This window comes from Halyomorpha halys, unplaced genomic scaffold (assembly GCF_000696795.3).
Source record: "Halyomorpha halys isolate HHAL.00 unplaced genomic scaffold, Hhal_1.1 Scaffold23.1, whole genome shotgun sequence".
NCBI lineage: Eukaryota > Metazoa > Arthropoda > Insecta > Hemiptera > Pentatomidae > Halyomorpha > Halyomorpha halys.
In genome coordinates, this window is record NW_027116062.1 from 279,024 (window position 1) to 295,373 (window position 16,350).

Genomic DNA, 16,350 nt, shown 5'->3' on the forward strand with positions numbered 1-16,350 from the left:
AGGAACCCCTTGTCTTCTAGTTCCCCCAGCAACTCATCAAATACTAGCTTCCACAGAGCTGGTCCTAGGACCGAACCCTGCGGACATCCTCTTTCTTCTCTCGACCTCGTAGTAGTTACTCCTGATCCTGACACTCCTCTTATTGAGGTAACCACCTACGAGGGAGTATAGATTACTGGGGGTGTCGAGCTCTTGCAACCGCTGGAGTACACGGGGCCGTTCTATGATAGCTAGTTGAGGCTATGCGACGCATAGTGAGACAAGTAAAGAAACACTAGCGACTTAAACCAAAATTTGAAACTTCCATGAGTGCTCTAATACTTGGAAACAAAGTCCTTCTGACTTTGAAATATAGCATATTTCAGCCAATCTAGACATACGAAGTTGAGCTTTGGGGCTCTACTAAACCTTCGAATTCCTCTTGAATCCAATCCTTAAAATCCAAAATCTTTCGTAAAATCCTCAATACTCCTTACTTTGTCACAAATAAAATCATACATAAAGCTTTCAATGTTCCATATGTAACCTAGCTCGAACTATCATTCCTACCATTATAAATTCCCTAACCATCCAAACCGAATAGTTCTAACCTTGCTTCCTCTTCCATTCCTGACAATTTTCCGAGGCGCCTGAAAAGAAAATGGCCATGAGACCTGCTAATGTAAAAATTTCATTAGAGTGCTACCAATGGTTAGTTTCTCTACACGCCTGTATCACTTCAAAATAACATACATAAAATTTACTGAATTGATAATTATGTGCAGTTGTAAATTCTAATAAAGATAATTTTAAAAAACTTAGTTCGAATAAGAATATTCAATAATATTTTTGTTTATCTTTTCGTACAAACGAGGCCGTACTTTATACTTTTAAACTTGAAATGGCACCATAAAAAAATGATTTTATTGTTCTATGAATTTAAATGTAGCTTTGGAGTTATAAAGTTCAAATAGGCGCTGTTAATAACAAGTAAAATGAAGATTAATTCAATAGTTTTTCAATCGATTTATTAATTCTCTAAAAGCTAAGTCTCTATGCGCAAAGTTAAATAATTTCCCAGCTGTGGAAAGGTTAACTACTTTTCCCAATTCCATTTATAACTACTAAGTGGCAGTTAAGTAATTACTTAATCGAGTAAGTAACAATTACTAGGAAGTGAGTAATCAAATACTTCTTCTAACTTGTAGTCACTAGTTAACAAATTAAATTACAAGCCAATAGTATGTAAAACTGGTTGCAACTGAGTACCAATTGGTAACTGCAGTGAGTTTGTTTGTTTAATTGACTATTCAATTTTAAAGAAGCTGAAGATTTGGTTGGGGAGCGTTGTAGCACTGTGGTAAGGCACGATGTAGCCGAGAGTCAACCCTATGAATTCTGGAGCCCTCCTGAGGTATGAAGCCCTCTCATAAACCAAATGAGTACCCTTAATTGGGTAAAAATCTGGCGGCCGAGCGTGATTCTAAACAAACACCTCCTTGCACAACTGTTGATCTAGTAATAGTACTTCCTTATAATGTACTGCACCCCTCACTGTTCAGATTTATTTTTTTTTTAATAATAATAAATAGATATAAAGGTCAAAATGGTTTTTCTGATTGCAAATGAAATAAACGAAATCGTTGCAATGAATTAGCTTGTTGTTCGGTTATAGTTGTTAAAAGTAACTGGATTCCTCTCCAAAAAATATGTTATCAAATTTTCACTAAGCAAAATTATGAAATATCATACATCTGGCGGTCAAGCGTGATTCTGACCAAATCACCTCCTTGCGCAACCGTTGGTCTAGTAATAGTACTTCCTTACAAGGTACTGTCACTTTCTTCGCCATATCAGTTCATAAATAGAGGATGATAACTTTTGTGTATACGGAAGTATTCTGATCTACGATAGAATGACTAATTTTTGAAAGAAAAAAAAACTATAATTTTTTTAGTTAGGAATATTGACAATCACCTCTTGGCGGATTTAATAATTACTTATTTTATACACGGCTTTATACTACAATTTAAAAAAAATTTCTAGCTCGGAAACTATAAATATGAACCAAAAATTAGTATATATAAGGTCCATTCTGTGAATGACGCGAAAGGATATTTATAAACCAGCAACATCCATCAAACAATATCGATAGCTGAAACATATAACTTAAACGCTAAAAAGAGTATTAGTTCATTCGAAATTATAAGATAAAGTCTCACCCATATCGTGAATCCCTTTTGTCTCCTTGCATAATTATTTTTTCGTCCAATTTTGGCATTACAGCAATGTTAATGTAGCTATGCTTCTCTTTAATGTGGTTCACTATATCCATGGATCGTCGAAACGTTAGTTCTTGGTGGCATAGAGAACAAGTCAGTCTGCTGTAAAGTGCTTTTTTCATTCCGGGTAAATATAATTGGGTAGGATCTATGTTTATTTATCCTTCAGTACAGCATGAACACAAGTTTTCAGCTAAAAGTCAATACACCCTATCAATATTTCCTCAATAAACATATTTCATAACTAATCAGCTAGATTCGATTTCATAATAAAAAATACATTAAATAAACATATGACTAAAAATAATTACTGTAATAATTGCCGAGGGAACAACGATTGATTTAAAAACTTTATTATTCATGAAAATATAACTATGATTTGAGAAAGACAGTTTATTATGAATTGTATCAAAACATATTAAAAAAAAATATTTTTTAATATTCTAAACCTGTATTGTAACTGCCAGCTACATATTTTTATTTTTATTATTTATCTTCGGGTATAGCCCTCAAAGAAATACAGGTACTAAAATTCGACGTAGTGGTTATTATATGCAAAAATTACAAAAAATAAATAATAAACTGAGCAAGCTAAATTTATAACAAATTAATCATAAAAATACAGACCTCCTAATATAAAAAGAAATAAGAAGGATAAATGTCTGAACTGTAACTTCGAGAGACTACCGTGACGGCGATGCACTGGACACTTTCTTCGTCATATCAGTTCATAAAAAGAGGATGGTCACTTTTTTGTATACGGAAGTAATCAGATCTATGATAGAATGACTAATTTTTTTAAATTGAAAAAAATCTATAAATATTTTTATTTAGGAATATTGACAGTGACTTCTCGGTGGATTTAATAATTACTTCTGTACTCAAGCTAAATTTATAAAAAAATCAATCATAAAAAAATAAAGACCTCCCAATATAACAATTAAGAAATTTATAAACACAAATAAAAAAAATTATGTACACCATTGAATAAAAGCATATATTATTATCCTGCTTAACACATATCAATCATAAGCGCCTTATGCAAGGTATAAGTTATCTAAATAATAGTAAATATTTCTGAAGATTGGATTATTTATTGATGATAATTATTCTACCAATATTAAATTAATTATTATAAATAAAGGAGAAATTAGAGCGAATCTTTCAAAATAGCATGTAATTTATGATATAAATGTACATTTTTATGTTTGCTATCGAGGATTTATGATTGATGAAATGTTAAAATTTTTAAAGTTCTTTTTTTCCCCTTTTAGTCACGAAGTAATTTTTTTTCTGTGTGAATGGTAGGAAATTTTAAAAATAATTACAACATTTGAATAGGGATACATTTAATTTATCGGCAAAAATATTTCGTTGTCCCTTATTTATAATAATTTTATTTTCATGTCATTAAAAAAAAAACCTTAGTTGATCTAATTAGATATTATTTAACTTAAGGTGTTTTTAACACCAATGGATACCAACATTTAAATGTTAAAAAATTTTAAATATGAAACAAGTATTTTATGATAAGTTAAAAACAAATTTCTGACCCATTCTCCAGGCATTGAAATGAGAAAGAAGTTTTATTTTCACGGATATTTTTGTGAAAGACAGATGCGTTTTCGTCCCTTCAGATATAAAATTCCCATTACTTCCATTCGATTTCATAATTAAACTGAAGGCAACATGAAGCACCAAATTTAATTAAATAACTGATGGAAAAAAAACTCAAATTTGTACCTGTCTTATTGACATTTTAGGCTTCTTTAAATTAAATCTTTAAAACATTCGAAACTCGTCCAAAATTCTATTAGTATCTGCAATATGGTTTTAGAACAAAATGATAAAAGATGTCACCTCTGTGAAGTTGGCCTCTATCCTCTAAATGTTTGAAATTTGTTTAGAGTTCTGGTAGTTATTACACTGACTTTGTAATGATTTTATATAGTATACATTGGGCTTTGTAAAGATAGCAATAATCAGAGTCCATTATAGTTTTTATGTAGTTATATTTTATGTCAAATATTAAATAATCATATGTCACAGCCAGATTCGTACCCGACCTAGGAGTTTGTAGTACTTAATGAGCTTAACCCTCTCCAAAATTTTTATAATTAATCCGGCCTGGAAAGTTGCCTATGGGTGGAAAACCTACGGTGTGTTTGCATTTTTCAGAACCTACTACATTCCTATTAGTGATTTAAATTGTAAAACTAATTCATTTCAACGGCTATTCTAGTGAAAAATAAACAAACAAAAATCTGAAAATACTTGATTTGTTGAAATCGTCTTTGTCTTAGTGTTCTATAAACTAATGATATATATTTGTATATTTTTTTCTTTAACACATATGTAATTTTAATAATCTACACAATGAAATAACTATCCCATCTTTAACATTTTGACTCTATAAAAAAATTTCAAGTTCTGTTTTAATCTATAGAAGGCTTTTAATCATTATAATATTCTGTTGTATGCTAGAGAACTAAAATTAGTCCTATTCAGGGGCTTCTAGAATGGGGTAATAAGGGAAAAATCCTCAAAGTTGAAAAAGTTAGGCTGTGAAATAACATTTTTCCACGGTCTGGCAGGTCTGAATTCCTTCAGCAGGTTCTCCTAAAAGTTGCTGATAAAGAGTTGGAGAACTCACTCCCAACTTTGCCCGATAGCATTACCCTTCCAAAGTGGAAAAGGAAGGGATCAAATGCCTACCGGAGTAGTGGGAATTTTAGGTGTTAATGGAGGAATCGAATTCCTCGTGGCTCACAACTTCTGTATTGTCAAAGTAGATATTTCGACCTAGTTCTATCATCAAAATTGTTCAGTGAAAAATTTTTTTTTAATGAAATGTGTATATGATTTCAATCATATTAAGCCGTAGTGAAACGTATGCTTAATCATTAAAAATGTAATAATTTATCAATAAACTAGCTGATTCAAATTCTTCCTATATTTGAGGATGTATATTGATTTAACGTACACAATTGATAGTTTGATTTATATTGTTGTATTTAGTTAAATGAAACATGTACGCATACTTTATTATTATGATTTGGTAACAAAAATTGAACCAATATATTGAATTGAAAAGTTTAAAGACCAGATATTTAGCTTTCCAACAGTTCTATTAACGTAGTATTTTGATAAAATGCAAAGGAGTTATGACCAATTGTCACCGAAAGTAAAAAAATCTTCGAAATAAATCGAAGTAAACAATTTCTAAATTTTAATTTTCTTGAAAAAAAAAATTTAGCAGTTTGCTCTAGCTGACCTGGCAGTGCTTTACTATATTTGATGAATATAGATTTAATGATCTATCGATTGTGGTTTGATATAAATTATTGAATATAGTTAAAATTAAACATTTACGTATACTTTATTATTACGATTTGATAACATAAATTGAACCAATGTATGCCATGAAATCACTTTATGCACCTCAAGAAACCCTTAAGAGAATCATAATTATTTTTTTCTCATTCTCAAAAAGAAAATAAACCTGTTCACTGTGTTAACACTATCAAATTATTTTAGTACTACATTGACACTATTGAGACAAATTGAAGTATGAGTGTTGTAAAAGACTTTTTAGGGGTGGAAATCAGTAGCTTTTAATTGTAGTTCTGTATTATCATTAATAGAGGTCCGATTTAGGTGATTTTTTCTTACTATTTAAAGCAATTTGACTATATATTATATTCTCATGTATATAATATGTCTGTAAGGAATGGATTCAGGAGGAATTTGATGGTTTAGTGGAACCCCAAAGCTCAACTCCGTATGTCCAGATAGGCCTTATAATGGTCATGTAGATCAGTCTTTTGTAATGGATTGACAGTTTAGACCATTGGTCTAGTAAATGCTGTAATAGTCGGAATCGACGAGTAGTCTCCTGTCTTTTTTGCCTTATGTGAGGATTCAATGTCATTCGTTTGTCCAGATGTAGTCCTAAGTAAGGGATCTGTTCGACAGCAATAAGTGGGGTATTATTAAAGGATACTGAGGGCCAAGAAGTATGTCAGGGGCTTACGACGAAGGGTAAATGTGATTTAGTAGAATTTATTTTAATCCCTCAGTTTTGGCACCATTTTTAAAGGGTGGTTATGTCTATTGGAAGGTTTGGGATACAATGTAAGGATCATTGTTCACTGACAATAAACATGTGTCATCGGCATACGTGGTGAGAATAGTGTGAGGATGGGTTGGGTTAGGATGTCAGCTGTAAAAACTGTATACAGGATAGGGCCTAGGATACTACCCTGAGGTACGCCAGCAGATTGACGGAATAGGGATGAATAAGCGCTGTTGTGATTTACTTGAAATAATCTATCGGAGAGATAAGAACGGATAATGAGGAAGTATGTAGAAGGTAGGTTTTTACGGATACGGTACAGGCGTTTTAATATGACTTTCTCAAGGATTTTACCCATGATAGGTAACAGAGAGATAGGACGGTAGGAGAATGGGTATTGTAGCGGCTTTTAAGGTTTGGGAATCATTTTGATTATGGATAATTTCCATGGGTCAGGAAAATATGTGAATCTGAGTACACCATTGTAGATGTAGGTGAGGATAGAATGAGGTGAGAATAGAACAGATTTTCGAGGAAGATGTTTTAGAATATGGGATGTAATTCTGGGGATTTGCAGGAAGGTAACTTCTGAATGATGTTGGCCATTTCTGAAAGATGGAATGCTTTAGGTGGAAGGGTCATTTGGAGTGGAGTAAAACAATGTTTAATTTCCTTTTTAGTAGCTCAAGAAACCCTCAAATACGAATTTTCGACAAGAATCGAAAAATAACATTTTTAGCCCAAAATGTTTACCCTACATCGCCTTTGATTCCTTTTTAAAAACAGAATTACCTTCAATACTATCTGACGGATCTACACCAAACAGCAGTGTTATATGCCTCTATAAGCTGCACCTATGGACACGAACCGGGTCTAATTAAACAAATTAGAACCGGAGATATAAAATAAAATGTGTGAATTTTTTCCCTATTTGAGACCCATATTTCGCCCCTTTCAAATATAACCTTTGTCGATGTCGGCTGAAAGAGCAGAAACTCAGCTTTCTAACGGTTCTGTTAACGTAGAACTCAGATAAAATGAAGAGGAGTTATGAACGATTATATGAAAAATAGTCACTGGAGGAAAAAAAAATCATCCGAAAAATCGAGGTGAAAATTTGTAATTTCTTTGAAAAATGGTAATTAGTAGTTTGAGATTACACTTCAAAAGGATATAAAATGTTTTCTTTTTACTAAAAAATTTTTTTTGTAAATATATTAAAGTTTAATAAAATCAGTTATGCGTTTTTCTCATTCCTTAATGAATTCGCGCTTTTACTTCTCAAAATTATCTGTTACGAAAGGTAGCTTGCTACCAAAGACATTCCAGCAGTTTTGACCAGAGAAATTCTCCTGCCGACTGGAAGTAAACAAGTTAATGGCTTCCTGATATCAGATACCAGTGGCTAAGCATAGATAGATAACAATCAATTAGTCATTAGGCAAGAGAACGTCAGCTACACCCACTCAATAAAAATCAATCTTTCATGCAATACAATATTGGTCCGATCAAAGGCCTACACGTATCTTCTATACAGTCAAAGTTGTAACGGTAATATTTAAAAAAAAAATACTTGAATATATTATTAGAATTTCTAGGTTTACAAATATTGTTTTCTACAACTTATATCTACAAGTTTATGCTTCCTAGAAATTTAGTGATATTTTAAAGTTTCCAACAAATTTTTTTATCCTAGATTCATCATGAGATGGTTTGACGATGGGATAGTAATAGACATAAATAAGTAAAGATTATTTTTCTGATGTATTGACCTAAATTTCAAGCGGATAGATTTTCAGCTACGGGTCACATTCCTACTCGTAAAAAATCCACCAAACCATCCAACCTTATTCTTCCCGATTTTCATAGATGTTTTGGTTGTAAATACTTATGCCACTCCTTATTTCTCATTTTTTTTTTTTAATATTATGCCGTTTCTACATTTCTTTTACCATTTTCTTACAAGTGCATTATTTTGAAAAGCATCTCTCTATTGACTTCATTATTTTTTTTTTTTAGTCCAAATGAAGTTTTTTATAAATTAGATATAAATCAAATAATCAACGCTCAAATACAAAGGAGCTTAGCGAATATTGAGCAAAAAATCAAACAAATCTCTGACAGTCTATTTCAACAAATCATAACAAACCTCCAGAAGCTAATTTTATTTTACTTACTCCCTTGATTTTACTATCTTTCTATTACATATTTTTTTTTAACAAGCCATAGTGGTGCTAAGTAGTCTCATTCGGCGTCCTGTATAAAATTCGTATTCTTGCTAAAAATTATTCAATATGGGTAAACACCCTGTTTACCCTGGTAACAGAACTGTTCATTCTATTGTATTCGTTAACTATCAAACGAAATTAATATACAGTTAATACGAAGATGTAAATACTTTTCGAGCCTTGAAAAAACCATGAGATAATATATGACGATAAGAAATAGTATAATACCCTATAAACAAAATTCTTATTATCAAACCAAGCTGACTTAATGTAGATAAAGCAATAATCCTCTTCAAGCCATACCCACAATTAGCCGCTAAACCAGATATAAATATTGTTAAACAAGAAATTAATAAAAAAAGTTCATATTAAAACAATTTAATAACTCACTAAAACGAATAAGCAATAAATAAAGCAACGAATAAATTTTAACAACTTTTTTAATAAATTTTATAATTTTTATTTAGTTCAACATAAAAAAATAGTAAGGCTTTTAAACAAGTTACATCAAAATAGTACATTTGGTGCTACACTTCATAACATCCAATTTAAGTACAGAGTGTGGATGATTTGATACTTTAGCATCGGAGGTCGAAATTATCTAAACAAATAAAAAAACAATTTAATCGATCCGTTAAAGAGATATTCGTGGCACAGACCTATGGCCGAAAATATGTCGTTTTTTCACTATTTACGGCGATGGATTAAAACCAATTCGTGTGAAAAAAGAATGGGCCTACAATAAATATTTCTTTAGGATGGTGGAGTAGTGCATCCAGTGGGGATGTCCAGTTTTCCAGAAGACATAATAGATACATGCTAAGTTCTGGATTTGACTTAATCACCAGCACCTGGTACGAAAAGATTTATATTTTTTTCGTTTGGTGTACCTTAGTCCCAGATCAAGAACTAATATCAGATCTTCCAGGAACGAGTACGTCATTCATGATCATTTAGAAAAGAATTCTAGCAAAAAAAAAATGCTGGATCCCAAAATAAAAGTAAATAAAAAAAATAAACATTCTGTAATAAAAAGTAATGTAGTATAATAGAAAGGATATAAAAATAATTGATACTTAACATTTCAAGAAACAAAGAATTAATGTGTCATGCAAATTCGAATTTTGCTTCATTTTGTATTTCTAGTCATTAAATGCAGAAATATCTTAATGTGTGCTAGCATTAATTGTACAGTAAGATTTATCAAAATAAAACTTCCTTTCGGTGACTCCGATTTTGCGACGGATCCGAATATTCTTAAATAACGACGAGAAATATACCTTAAGAAAATCAGGAGCCCGTCATGATCAAGAACCCTTAAAAATGAACCCTCCAGGGGAACGGTACAATAGGAGTTGTGACGAACTGTAACGCAGAATGATGAAGAGGGCCACCCCATTCCAAGCGTATAATCATAATTTTATTACATTAATATTTTATTCCTTAGGTTCCTTTCCAATTTTCTTCTATTCAAAAATTGTTCCACACTCTAAACTAATATTCAACTTTACCTAGTTTATCCAAGAATAAGGGCTAAGTAAACAAATGAAGTCTGGCTCTACCGAATCAGATTGTAGTAAGATTAGAATACCAAACAGAGTATTCATGTTTCACGCCATCCTATCATAACGTAAACCAGTAAACCTATTTTAGTGATTTTCTTGAGTAACTATAAAAATACCCCATTCGAATTTATACTTGTATATTAACTTATTTATCTTTCAGATTGTATAATTTTTAGATTGGAAAAGTATCTGAAATACTGACAAACTACTCACTGGTCAGTCGACGTTTTGCCAGTTTCAGCGTCGTCTTGACTGGAAACAATATCACTTATATACCGACAAAATGCAGCACAGCTCATATAAAAAATCTGAAAAGAAGTCAATTAGAGACAAACCACCACTTATGGACACAATCAGCATGTCGTTAATTGGTGATATTTACCACATCCGGAAGTGGGATCACCGATTTCAATAAAACTTTGTTTGGTGATATTAGACACATATCCGAGGGGTCATACCTGCTATGTATGCTATGGAGATTTAATCGGGATACCAGGATAATCGCTGAAGGCAATTATCCAAAAATAAGTTAATTAATTAATTATATATTGAGTCCTAAAAAACTATTATTATGATTAGATTCATTTCCAAAGGCTATTTGTGTGCTTACCAGTTTACCAATTAAATACCTTTATATTTATAAAATGTTGTTACTATTAATTAAATAGTATAATAAATAGTGGTATATTAGGTTATATAATAGTATATAACTACATAAAAAAAACTAAGTATTTATTTACAATTTGTTGTTATGATTAAAATGATTCAAATAAAGTTTGCCATAAAATAAAGATTATTACATTATTACTTATTAGTTAATTTTATACTTATAGCTGCTGATGACGTGGGATGTAGTGCCGTAGGTGTCGTTCATAAGGGATGTCCAGGTCTCGTGGCCCTTCTCAGGACCTCGTCTGGTCGAAGTGCATCTTCTAAGCCTGCCTCCTGACTGTGGTCCTCACCCGTCTAAACCTTCCTGTTGAGTGTGGTCCTCTCTCGTCCCCGTATGGTCCTGCAATGCCTCTTTTTCCTGGCCTTGTTACCCTATTCTTTTTCTCCCACTTCCCTTTTTAGGACGTTACCTTATTTTGGAATCTCTTCTCTCATTGGTCAGCGATGACCGAAGACTCCCGAGGCAGGCGTCCCCCCTCCTCAGAGCCGAGGATGTGTAAAAAAAAGTTTGACATGTCTAGGAAGGGCCTGCACCTGGTTAATTTGATTCTGGTCCCTCGTCACAACCTGTCATTTTGTGTTTTGACACTTAAAGGTTAGCCAATCTAATTTTCTCAGGGGCCTCTGGTAATGTGAAACACTTAATACAGATGTTTTCATATCCCCGGACGCTAAAAGCTTTGCAGAAGGATACCCTGACCAGGTATAGGGGCAGATGACGAAACACCTTAATAATACCCAGGATTGTCGAAATGTCAATACATAACACCAATGCGTTCTAGGAGCCGAGAAAGAAAGTATTTTACATAGCTTTAGAGATTCTTTTTTTTATCACATACCGCTTTTGCTGGATTTTTTTTTTCGGTTGGCTCTGCAGACCTTGTAGATCTTTGGTCGCACGGACTTCTTCATACCTACGTAATTTGGGCTACTGTATTCCAGTTTACTGAACATGTATTTAATGATTATTATATACCAACTGATTTCTTTTATGTGTGTAAATCAGGAACAAATATTATTAATTGTATTAATTGAGTATAAGAAATCACAAAACCCTCCACTTCCACCCTCCATGGTAGCCTTACATATCTGACTTCTCTAGCCGACAATTATATCAAGTAGGTTGGTCGATGTACGACCTATCACAATCACACAATCGAGATCATAACTCAAATAAAGGTCATCCTCCCCGTTTTATTAAAGTAACCCTTAAATACGAATCTTCATATGAATAAAAAATTTAAAATTTATTGGGTTTGAGTTTTGAAGGATACTTTTTTAGCTAATGCTCCACATTTACGAACAAATATTTAACTCTTTACAATGTTATCCAAATTCAGCATAACTAAAACTGTTGGTAAGCTGAAATAGATTAGTAATATCACGTTGAACTTTTTTCAATTTGTGAGTTTTTCGAAAAAAATTAAAGGCGAAATTTTAATAATAAAATTTTAATTTTAATAATATGTTCTTGATAGAAAATTATAAAATAAATACAACTACATTGATCTACCCTAGAAAGGTTATAGGTCTTGAAATAAATAGGGGCAAAACAAAATATATAGTTACCTATAGAAACGGGAGTGATTTCGGCGATATAGATATAGGAGAAAATACATTGGAACAGAGAGATAGGTTTAAGTTTTTAGGTTCTAAGGTAACTGTTTACATCGGGACCTGCTCGTGCTATACTGCAGGTGTCCCGAGTGTAATTTTGCGATTATATAAATTAATAGTGTGGAAAAGGGGGGCTGAAGATTGTGAGACACTTTCTACTCATAACAACATGCATATATTTTCGTTTTATTCAATTAGTTAGTTCACTGTAGGGGCAATAATGATTAATGTGAGTTAGTTCAGAATTATTTATCTATAATAGTGTAACAATAGAGCATTGGGGTCTCATATATTCTATTGGCTTATCTGAGTGACGTCTTCGCCGCCGCGGTGACGTATCCTAGCCGCTTTCCTCGTCTTGGTGTGCTGTGGGCGAAATGGTGAAAACCATGTATCCTCGCCGTGGTGTCTGAAAAAGACGTCTTCGTACCTCCGTGGCTGGACAGCGTGTCCTGGACCCTGGCGTGATGGTAGGGGTAGGCCAGGTCCTAGCTTGCATAGTGCATAGGCTGGGGCGGCATTGCAGTCGCAGCGTCTTCGGAGCCTTCCGGTATCCGCGGAAAGGGGGGCATCAGAAAATGAGACCCCCGACCCCGACTTTATATAAATTCAAAAAAACAATGGTAAAAATCAGATGACTTAAATTTGACAGTAACTAACAGAAAAAGAAATTGATGAGGAAAGAATAGTGAGGTTAAAGGTGAGAAATTCTTGTTAGTTTTCTATTTCGAAATCGCTTAGCTCGCGCCATTGGTCCAGAAACGTAAAAGTTAGAATTTAGAAAACTATTATCTATTCCACTGTTCTTTACGAATGCGAGAGGTGGCCTTTTACACTAAGGAAAGAACAGTGCCTTAAGGTTTTTTAAAATAAATTATTACGTGAAATATTCAAACCGATAAAGAATGAATTAACGGGATAATTTAGGAGGCTACATAACGGTGAAGAGAACTGCACCTTGTAAATAATATTTAGGTTATCGTCGGATATCAACTGACGAATAAGATGGGCTTATAAAGCTGTGGGAATTAAGGAACGGATTCCTAAAATGCTATACTCTGAACCGACAGGGAGACCGAAACATAGATGGGAGAATTGCGCTAAGACTGATTTAGTAGAATAGGGTTTGGAAATGCGTCACTGAGAAGATGTATGTATCGGACGTTTGGTTGTATCGGCATCAAACTTCCATGTTCACTAAACCTTTGTTATTATAAAATTAATGAATACCTTGTATTTTCAAGACAGTAATTCAATAAATTTTGTCAGCATTTTTGTCATTGGTTGATTAAACATGAATCGATTAATTTTAGGAACAATAATGGGTATTTATAATCTTAGATACTTTCTTGAGACTGGTTAATATTGTTTAAATAAATAATTTATATCCTACATTATGTCTAATTACCTAATTATTCAGTTTTCACTTTAAAACCAGAAATTAAAATTCAATTATCACAGTCACTTATTTGTTAAGACTTTATCACAATAACCTTCCTCCACTCAGTTTAAGCATTAAAATTATTTATTATAACTATACTTTTTTTAATTTTCCTCTTTATTTCATTAGTAAAATTCCCATGAAGGCTAATTATAATTATCTACATTTAATTTATTCCTTATTTTTCATAAATTAATTTTACTTAATATCTCTGCATAGTGTTGGTTCAAATTTCTTGTATCTGTTTTGAAATTCACTTTATAACTAATATTTTCAGATATGTAAATGGATTCAATTATTTTCCTTTTGAATGCCTGTTTTAATGTGAAATTTGACTAATTAGGTAATTAGAAATGATGTAGGATATACTTATTAACAAAAAATATGTTTACCTAATGTTTTAATGTTTCATAGAAATGGTTGTTTTCACCTGGGCAGAATAGCCTGCATGAAGTTATGTTTTAAATCAGTTAGTTAAAAAAATATATTAAGGTAAGATAAATTATAAATAATATTGTTAAGTATTTTGAATTGTTGATAATCAGACATGTAATAAAAGCTGTTTTGTGGTAGATTGTCCCTGAAGATGGCCAAATTGGCCGAAACGTCGGATTTGTAAAGAAAAGAAAATGTGTTGAGACTAATATGGATAAAAATTAAATTATTTATTTAAACAATAATGTTGCGGCTTTAGCGCACTTGCTCAGCCTCCACTGGCTCACTACCAGTGATGCGGCGAGGGGGGGATAGAGGTTCCTCAGGTCGATTGTGTAAATATTGTATATTAGAGTTTAAACGTGACTATAGATTATATTATTTTATCATTATGTTATTTTATGTTTTTTCTTTCATACACATAGTTTGATTATGTTCATTTTGTTTATTCTTCTGTTTGTATATATTTTAAGAGTTTTTTTCATTCATTCATTTATTTAGTTTATTTTATTTTAGTATGTATGAGATCATCCATCACTATTATCTATTGCCCACAACTATGTGGCAGATTGTTATATCTATCAATAAATAAAAAGTATTTTAAATAAATAAATAAAATAATGGGTATGTTATTATATACTATTTATGAAAGAAATTTAATTCAAGATCATTATTTAATAATCATCACATTATGAGAAGGAAGCTGCCGCTATCTAGGGGCACATCTGCTAACCAGAAGTCAGCTGACCTAAAACTCAAGAAAACAAAGTTGCGGGAGTGAGCTAACACACAGCTAAGTGGAGAGTGTGCAAGCTAAGAGTCAAGAGTGGATAATTTTCTTTAAATTAAAAAGAATTTCATTATGACTAAGTAAATTTACATCGGCACTAAGCAGAGGGAGTAAGAAGATGATGAAAAACAAGGAAGATAAATGTCACAGAGAACTTCAATCATCATATACATCCGTTCTACCCACCTAATAAAGAATAAAATTTTAATTAGGAAGATGAAATTTAAAAATTAAAATATTATTCTTTATTAATATAAATTTCACATAGTAAGAATTTTATTAACCACCACTACGTAAGATTCTAACCTGTTTGACATACCCTTTATATTGTATTGTCAAGGATTAGATGCTTCATTTTATTAATCTTATCTCCTTCATCGTGCAGTCCTCATAATTTATATTAACACTTGGATCGCAATTAATGAGTTCTAATAATATCTTCATTGAAAAAGATTATCAGAAATAAACTATTACACTTACTTCTAGAAAGTAGAAAAGGTTTAGTATAAATTAAAATATTTTCTGGGATAATAGTTTTCTTTATTGCCTTTACGATTCAAGAGAAATGTGCTAATAGTTATATTTTATTTGTAACATGGAAAAGTTTCATTAATTAATCCAATTTCAATTTCAAATGTTCAAGTGAAGACGACATAAAGTGAAACATTAGCTTGATATACAGCTGGGCCCCTGAACCTTTAATGAAAGCCCCCCTAATGATCAATGTTAATCAATTTCCAAATACTGCTTCCTCACTTATACAATATAGTCCTGTTAATTGAGCCGTAATAGGATATTCTAATGGCCTCGAGAGCGTTTACAATTGGAAACGAACTAAAACTTTTAACGAAGTGTGTACTTCTTTGGGGGCTCACAAAAAGATTCCGGGTGTGCATTGGCATTTGGTTGGGCTCATTTCTTAGATATCGTAGTGTTGAATAACGATCTCAAGTGAACTCTTTCGCCGCACAGGAACTTTGGCGTTATCTCTTCTTTTCCTCTGAGTCTTTATCTAAAAGTTTTGAGAGTGCGAATGACTTTTAAGAAGATATTTGATTAAATAACCTGCTAGAGTTGAAGATAAAATCAATGTGATTAACTTTCTTTAATAAGGTATGCTTACGGTTCAAGTGTAAGTGGGAAGCTTAAGTTTTTTTTTTGGACCTGTCGATTTGTGTTTTAATTTATATATTCCCTTAACTCATTTATTTATTAAATTATTTCGTTTAACTTTTTTATTCATTGAAGTATTTCTTTTAACTAACT

The 16,350-nt window shown here is 32.1% G+C and overlaps 1 protein-coding gene and 1 long non-coding RNA gene across 2 annotated transcripts in view; both read right to left on the reverse strand.

The window, feature by feature from the left end:
• LOC136797159 (uncharacterized) overlaps positions 1-2,546 on the reverse strand; it is a 6,410-nt gene extending 3,864 nt beyond the window's left edge. Inside the window, exon 1 of the long non-coding RNA XR_010845004.1 lies at positions 2,202-2,546. This is a non-coding gene — a long non-coding RNA (uncharacterized lncRNA). The remainder of the gene's footprint in view (positions 1-2,201) is intronic.
• The window catches only part of CngA (Cyclic nucleotide-gated ion channel subunit A), a 609,564-nt gene that overhangs the window by 210,345 nt on the left and 382,869 nt on the right, over positions 1-16,350 (reverse strand). The gene's annotated exons all lie outside the window — the stretch shown is intronic.